Raw genomic sequence first — 9172 nt, forward strand, 5'->3', positions numbered from 1 at the left:
AAGGTCTTCTGAAGACATGGATGAGAGAAGCAAAGACTTTATTTACTTCATTTTTTTTTTTGGATACTAAATTATAACCATTTATTTTTTTAGATGTTTATTTATTTTTGAGAGAGAGAGAGAGAGAGAGAGAGAGAGAGAGTGGGGGAGGGGCAGAGGGAGAGGGGGAGACACAGAATCCGAAGCAGGCCCCAGGCTCTGAGCTGTCAACACAGAGCCCGACGCGGGTCTCAAACTCAGAACGGCGAGATCATGACCTGAGCTGAAGTATGATGCTTAACTGACGGAGCCACCCAGGCGCCCCTAAACCGTTACTATTTAAATATCCACAGGGTATCTTATTTTTGCAAAGATAGGGTCTAAAAAATCATAAAACTGAAAAAAAAAACCATAAAACCAAATAGATTAATAATATAACACACATCAAAATTAGATTAAAAATGTAGGTCCTGGCTCTCATTTGCCACGTCCTGCGGTTAAAGATGTCTCACTTTGCATATCACCAAGTACTCCAGCATTTATAAGCACAGGTGTTATCAAAAAGTTCTCTCTCTGGGCACCTGGGTGGCTCAGTCGGTGAAGCGTCCGACTTCAGCTCAGGTCACGATCTCGCGGTCCGTGGGTTCGAGCCCCGCGTCGGGCTCTGGGCTGACGGCTCAGAGCCTGGAGCCTGTTTCAGATTCTGTGTCTCCCTCTCTCTGCCCCTCCCCCGTCCATGCTCTGTCTCTCTCTGTCTCAAAAATAAATCAACGTTAAAAAAATTAAAAAAAAAAAGTTCTCTCTCTGATTTTGGCAAAGAGAAACCATCCAAATTTTGTTCTTTATATTACCAACACAATTTAAGTATATCAGTTGGGCACGTGGCCTTACTATTTTTCCTACTGTAAGCAAGTTCTAGTTTTCCCAAGTCTTTCCCTGGACTATTCTGGAAATAAAATAAATCATCATCTACTTCAAGCACTCAAATTAGAATGTTAATCTGTGGTTCAAATTATCCTCACAAATGTGTATACCAGGTTGGTATGCTCACATATATCCTTTCCAATTTTAGGCTACGCAAAATACATGCACTTAGAGCTGTATTAATGTATTAAAGCAAAAGACAGCGCCTTTTATGATCAAGAGAAACCTTGGTCCTTCCATGTAGTGTCTGATCGAGAAAACATTGATTTTGATACGCTATCTTATTTCACTCAAATACCGGTCTGATCACACATGGTCCCAAAACACTCAAATAACAAGCCAAATACAGACAGATGTTAAAGACTGGTCTTCAGGGGCGCCTGGGTGGCGCAGTCGGTTAAGCGTCCGACTTCAGCCAGGTCACGATCTCGCGGTCCGTGAGTTCGAGCCCCGCGTCAGGCTCTGGGCTGATGGCTCAGAGCCTGGAGCCTGTTTCCGATTCTGTGTCTCCCTCTCTCTCTGACCCTCCCCCGTTCATGCTCTGTCTCTCTCTGTCCCTAAAATAAAAAATAAAAAATAAAAAATAAAAAAAAAAGACTGGTCTTCAAACATCATAGCCAATGACGCCACACTTGCCTATGATCTCACCGACATAAAACCACATCCACACCTCAGTGGCCACCAAATCATTCAGCAGAGCTTCCTTAACTGTAAGTTGTTTCAAGATAAGTGTCTGACTCTTAATTTCAGCTCAGGTCGTGATCACAGGGTCCTGGGATTGAGCCTTGGGTAGGGCTCTGCCCCAAGTGTAAAGCCTGCTTAAGATTCTCTCTCTCTCCCTCTGCCCTTCTCTCTTGCTTGCGCACTCTCTAAAAATGAAAGATAGGGGGGCGCCGGGGTGGCTCAGTCAGTTAAGCATTTGACTCTTGGACTCTTGGTTTCCGCTCAGGTCATGGTCTCATGGTTTATGAGTTGTGGCCCTGCATCGTATTCTGAGATGCCAGTGTGGAGCCTGCTTGGGATTCTCTCTTTCCTTTTCTCTCTGCCCCTCCACCCTCAAAATAAATAAACATTTGAAAAAATAAAAAATAAAAAAACTTCATAAATAATATTTGACAAACATGTTATCATAAAGCGATCAAGAATAGTGACATTATTCAAAATATTATTTTGAGGTTTGGAAGGTTGTTTTCCTCCCTTGACATCAAATAGATCATATTTTTCCACACCAGTTAATTCTCTGATTCTCTGTCACCAACTATGTGTTCAACAAGTCAGTTCAATTTTGACGTTAACTGTTCAGTGATAACCCAGACCCCACAGATTTAAGGTTCCCTACAGTTCCACAACACTGCCCTGCTTCAGACACTGGCTGCAAATAGGGTGCCCAGGTTACACACATTTTTGCCCAGCCAACTACAAATTCAGGAGTTCCCATGACCCCTGCACTCTCGGGTAAAATAATTTAGGAGAACAACTCACAAAACTCAGGAAAGGACTTTAGTTACGATTACTGGTTTATTATAAAGGATACAACTCAGGAACTACCAGATGGATGAGAGGCATAGGGCAAAGTATGGGGAAGAGGTTTGAAGCTTCCCTGCCCTCTAAAGGCGCACCACCCTCCTGGCACCTCGATGTTTTTGCCAACTCGGAAAATCTCCGAACCATGTTGTTTAGGGCTTTTTATGGAGATTTCATTACATGGGCATGACTGATTAAATCAGTGGCCATTGGTGACTGAACTCTTATATCCAGCCCCTCTCCTGTCCCCAGAGGTCTGGGGGTACGGGTGAAGGTCCCAACAATCTAAGCATGGCTTAGTCCTTCTGGAGACCAGCCCCCCTCTGGAAAGTACCCCGATGCCCCTCAGCCAAGAGCTCTCTCATTAACATGCCCCAAACACTTTTATCAGCTGGGAGATTCCAAGTGATCTTCTTTTTAAAGGAATTTTTAGAAGCTCTGTGCCAATGAAGGGGATCAGAATAGGACACCCCAAAATATACCACTTTGACATAAGGATGATTTTGAGCTGGTGGCAAATGAGAATCAACTGATACAGAAAGAAGACTTCTTGGAGCTATTTTATTTGACCAAAGGCACAAATTTCTGAGAGATGAGGGACTTCTGTAAATCCCCTCCCCAGGGAGCTTAACGGTCACGGGGGAGATGGGAAGTTGGCTCCCAGATGGGACTGCAAACCCATGTTTCTAAGACAATCCTTATCTTTCATTCGTTCCCTGCATATATTTCCTGGTTGCATTCCCACAGCTGACCACCCCTTGCCTAAAACCCTTTATCCTTTGTCTCACTGAACATAAGCGCTTTGAGGAAAAAGGGTTTTTCCCCCCTCTTCTCCTACCCTAGGAATCAAGGGCAAAGACCAACCATTTTTTATTATACTACCGGGTTTTGGGTTCAAGTGTACAACCACAGGGAGAACGTAAGGGACACAGAGGGACACAGGGAGAATGGGAACATAAAGGCAGAGATGGGGGGCGGGGTCCCTGGGTGGCTCAGTCGGGTAAGTGTCTGACTTTGGCTCAGGTCATGATCCTACAGTTCATGAGTTCAAGCCTGCATCACGCTCTGTGCCTGGACCCTGCTTCGGATTCTGTGTCTTCCTCTCTCTCTCTGCCCCTCCCCCAGTCACACTCTGTCTCTTTCTCTCTCTCAAAAATAAACAAAACATTAAAAATTAGGGGCACCTGGGTGGCTCAGTTGGTTAAGCGTCCGACTTTGGCTCAGGTCATGAGCTCGTGGTCTGTGGGTTTGAGCCCCTCATCTGGCTCTGAGCTGTCTGGACCCTGCTTCGGATTCTGTCTCCCTCTCTCTCTGCCCCTTCCCCTCCTTGCACTCTGTCTCTCAAAGAAAAAAAAATTTTTTTAATGTTTTTTAAAAATAAAAAATTTTTACACTGCTATCTTTATCAACAATAGCCAAAGTATGGAAAGAGCCCAAATGTCCATCAATGGATGAATGGTGTGTATATATATATATATATATATATATATATACACACATACAGTGGAGTATTCCTCAGCAATCAAAAAGAATGAAATCTTGCCATTTGCAACTACGTGGATGGAACTGGAGGGTATTATGCTAAGTGAAATTAGTCAGAGAAAGACAAATATCATATGACTTCATTCATATGAGGACCTTAAGACACAGAACAGATGAACACAAGGGAAGGGAAGCAGAAAATAATATAAAAACAGGGAGGGGGACAAAACAGAAGAGACTCTTAAATATGGAGAACAAACAGGGTTGCTGGAGGTATTGTGCGAGGGGGGATGGGCTAAATGGGGAAGGGGCACTAAGGAATCTACTGAAATAATCGTTGCACTAGATGCTAACTTGGATGTAAATTAAAAAATAAAGTTAAATTAAAATAAGTAAATAAGTAAATAAATAAAACACTAAAATAATTAAAATACAAACTAAAAGAAAAAATCATTAAAACTATATTTAAAAAGGGTAGAGATCAAGGGGCCCTGGGCGGCTCAGCCAGTTAAGCGTCCGACTCTTGATTTCAGCTCAGGTCATGATCTCGTGGTTTGGGGATCGAGCCCCATGTCAGGCTCTGTGCTGACGGCGCGGAGCCTGCTTGGGGTTCTCTCTCTCACTCTCTCTGCCCCTCTCCCACTTGCTCTCTCTTTCAAAACAAATAAGCAAACTTACCAAAAAAAAAAAAAAAGGTAGAGATCGGGGTGATGCTTCTACAAGACAAGGAACACCAAAGATCGCCAGCAGACCACTAGAAGCTGGGAGAGAGGCTGGGAACAGATTTATCCTCACAGCCTCAGAAGGAACCAATCCTGTGGACACTCTGATCTCAGACTCCTTGCCTCTCCACCTGTGAAGCAATCAATGTCTGCTGTTTAAGCCACCCCACGTGTGACACTTTGTCACAAGAGCCCAGAACACTAATACACTCCCTCACCACGGAAAGTAACCCCTTGTGGCAACATTTACCTATTAGTCAAAATTTAACTGAAGCTAACAGAAGCTGCTTTCCTTGTTTTAAGCAGGAAGGAATTTTTTTAATTAAAAAAATTGTAAATTTATTTTTGAGAGACAGAGAGACCGACAGACAGAGCGCAAGTGGGGGAGGGGCAGAGAGAGAGGGAGACACAGAATCCGAAGCAGGCTCCGGGCTCCCAGCTGTCAGCACAGAGCCCCGAGGTGGGGCTGGAACTCACAAACCATGACACCATGACCTGAGCTGAGGTGTTGGAGGCTTCACTGACTGCGCCACCCAGGCACCCAAGCAGGAAGGATTTAATATAAGGGAATAAACATGAAAAGTGTCAGGAAGGGTTGGTGGAGTGGGCCCTGGGCTATACCTCCAGGAATATCTTTCAGGAGGACACTGTTGAAGCATCCACTCCTGGGGGGAGGGGGGCACTGGGACCCCCTACTCTCCTGGAGGTGGAAACTAGGGAGCAGGTCCTGACAGGAAGGCACAAACTGAGCTGCTATGGTAGTCTGTCTCATCAGAGCCCCGATGAGCCATAGATCCCAGCTGTCACACCCTGGGTAGGCATAAGTCCCTTCAATCGGGTCTCGTGACTTGCATTCTCCAATAGGACAAGGTGGAAGTGATGCTGTGCCTGCTCTAGATTGAGTTCAAGAAGGGGCGCCTGGGTGGCTCAGTCGGTTTAAGTGTCCGACTCTTGATTTCGGCTCACGTCACGATCTCTCGGTTCAGGGGTTCGACCCCCATGTGGGGCTCCATGCTGACAGCTCAGAGCCTGGAACCTGCTTCGGATTCCGTGTCTCCCTCTCTCTCCACCCCTCCCCCACTCTCACTCTGTCTCTCTCTCTCTCTCTCGTTCAACAATAAATAAACATTAAAATATACATAGCATGAACGTTATCATTTTAACCATCTCTAAGTATACGATTTAGTGGTATTAATTACACTCACAATGCTGTGTAACCATCACAACAATCCATTTCCAGAACTTTTCATTATGCCAAACAGAAACTCTGTGCCTATGAAACAAAACTGCCACATTCCTCATTCCTCCCTCCTCCCAGCTCCTGGCAACCACCAAGAACATCTTTTCATGTGTTTATTGGCCATTTGTATGTCTTCTCTGGAGAAACATCTATTCAAGTCCTTGGCTCATTTGTGAACAAGGTCATTTGTTTTTTGTTCTTATGGAATTGTAGGAGTTCTCAATATTAACTCATTATTGGATCTATGACATGCAAATGTATCCTTCCAGTTTGTGGGTTGTTTTTTCACACTGTTGACTGTATCCTTTGATGCACAGAAAGTTTTTTTTTAACTACTTATTTTATTTAATTTATATTTATCTTCTCTATTTTTAATTTCGTGGCCTGTGCTTTTGCTATCATACCCAAGAAGTTGTTGCCAAACCCAACGTCGTGAAGCTTTTGCCCTGTGTTTTAAGAGTTTTAATGGGGGCGCCTGGCTGGCTCAGCTGGTGGAGCATGCAACTCTTGATCTTGGGGTCATGAGTTCGAGCCCACACTGGGGGTGGAGATCACTTAAATAAGTAAATCTTAAAAAAAAAAAAAGAGTTTTAATAGTTTTGCCTCTTACGTTTCGGTCTTTCATCCATTTCAAGTTAATTTTTGCACACGGGGTAAGGTAAGGGTCCAATTTTGTCTTTTGCATGTGGATACCCATTTTTCCCAACACCATTTGTTGAAAACACTGTCCTTTCCTTACTGGGTGGTCTTGCCACAAACATCATTTGACTACAGGGAGGGTTTATTTCTGGCCAGTACTTTGATTACCGTAGCTTTGTAATCACTTTTGACCTTAAGAAGTGTGAGATATCCAACACTGTTCTTGTTCAAGGTTGTTTTGGTTTTCCAAAGTAGAATAGAGTTTTTCTATTTCTGCAAATAATGCCATTGGGATTGCACTGAATCAGCAGAACGTTCTGCACGGTATTGACGTCTTAACAACATTGTCTTCCAACCCAGATACACGGATGTTGACAACTTTTCTTTTTTTTAAGTTTATTTATTTTGAGAGAGAGAGCGCCCGCACATGCATGGGGGGTTGTGGGGGGAGGGGCGGAGGGACAAGGAGAGACAGAATCCCAAGCGGGCTCCTCGCTGCCCGGGGCAGAGCCTGATGCAGGGCTCCATCCCACGAACCGTTGAGATCACGACCTGAGCTGAGATCAAGACTCGGACGCTTCACTGATCGAGCCACCCAGGTGCCCGGATGTTGACAGCTCTTAATTACATATGTGGCTCACAGTCCTGGCTTAAATATTCCTCAAAAACACCATCTGAGCTCCCTCTACCAATAATATCACATTAATCAAACTAGATGAGCAAGAACCAGCAGGTATTGCTGGAGTTATTGATGAGACACGTGCCCTCCAGAGAGTGGGAAATAAACCCTACAACGCGTCAGGGACCTGCCGCACCAGTGAAAGTTTTAGGAGTCCGGTAGCCTGGGGCATGGGGAGTGGTACCTCATCAAAAGTAAAGAATAAGGGGGGAGGGGGGGAGCCTGGGTGGCTCAGCCGGTTGGGCGTCCGACTTCAGCTCAGGTCATGATCTCACAGTTTGTGGGATCAAGCTCGGTGTCGGGCTCAGCACTGAGAGTGCGGAACCTGCTTGGGATTCTCTGTCTCCCTTTCTCTCTGCCCCTCCCCTGCTTGTGCACGCTCGCTCGCTCTCTTCTCTCAAAACAAATAAATAAACATTAAAAAAAAAGAAATTTGAAGCATATAAAAAGTAAAATAATATGATGAAGGCCCCAGCCCAGTGACCTTCCCCTAGCTTTACCACTTCTCAACCTGTGCCCCCTATCTTCCTTCACCCAGGCGCCTGTGGTGGGGAGAACGAGGGTTTCCCCAAAGATGTCCATGTCCTAATCCCTGGAACCTGCGAATGTGTTTCTGCTACATGGCAAAGGGGAATTAGGTTGCAGAAGGAATTAAGGTTTCCCCGACAGTTGGTTCTAAGATAGGGAGCTACCCCTGGATTTTCCACGTGGTCCCACAACAACCGCCAGGGTCCTTAACAACTGAAAGATGATGGCCGGAGTCCGTCACAGGAAGATGTGACTAGAAAAGAAAAACACAGAGGATGCATCAGCGCTGGCCATGAAGAGGGAAGAAGAATCCAGGAACCTAGGAGTGTAGGAGGCTTTTAGAGGCTTCTTAGAGAAGGGCAATGATGTGGATTCGCCCTGAGAGACTCCAGGAAGGAACTCAACCCTGCCAACGCCTTGATTTCAGCCCAGTGAGACCCACGATGGTCTTCTGGCCTCCAGAATGTCAGATAATAAGGTAGTGTTATTTAAGGTGCTGTTTTTGTGGCAACTTGTGATAGCCACAAAAGACACTGATACAATGTCTCTCTCCACCAGACCACTGGGAGGCTTATCCATATGGCATTGTTTTGTTCATAAAGACTTCAGTGTGCATTTCCTTAAAGACAAGCGTTCTCTTTTAACAGGACCACAATGCCATTGTTACACGTAAAGAATTAACATAATTTCTCCGGGCGCCTGGGAGGCTCAGTCGATTAAGCGTCCTACCTCAACTCAGGTCATGATCTCACAACTCGTGAGGTGGAGCCCCAAGTCGGGCTCTGCGCTGACAGCTCCGAGCCTGGATCCTGCTTCAGATTCTGTGTCTCCCTCTCTCTCTGTTTCTCCCCTGCTCGCACTTGTCTCTCTCTCTCAAAAATAAATACAAAATTAAAAAAAAAAAAAAATACCCAAAGATGGAACTTTGGGGCGCCTGGGTGGCTCAGTTGGTTGAGCGACCAGCTCTTGATTTTGGCTCAGGTCATGATCCCAGGGGCGTGGGTTCGAGCCCGCACTCAGGGTGGAGCCTGCTTAAGAGTCTCTCTCTCCCTCTGCCCCTCTCCCCTGCTTATGAGGTCTCTCTCAAAAAAAAAAAAAAAAAAAAAAAGAAAGAAAGAAAGAAAGAAAAAGAAAAAAAAGATGGAACTTTAAAAACAATTACATATATTTTTTGCCATTTAACAAATGCTTGTTGAATGCCTACGTGAACGAATTCCTCTTTGACAATATTTATGCTCGTCTCGCGATTCTCCGATCCACGCTTGTTAGCCTTGTCACGAGAACCCCTTAGCACGCACTTCCAATAACTTGTAAAATGGTCATTTTACCTTTGCGAAGAGCTGACAAGGAGGCGGAAGTGGAGCGGAAGAAGCGCACCCTCTTCAAGTTCAAGTTCGCCTGCATTGGCGTGGACCTCCATCACTGGGGGGGGGGGGGGGGGGGGGGGGGGGGGGG

The sequence above is a fragment of the Panthera uncia genome, assembly GCF_023721935.1.
Source record: "Panthera uncia isolate 11264 chromosome E2 unlocalized genomic scaffold, Puncia_PCG_1.0 HiC_scaffold_19, whole genome shotgun sequence".
NCBI lineage: Eukaryota > Metazoa > Chordata > Mammalia > Carnivora > Felidae > Panthera > Panthera uncia.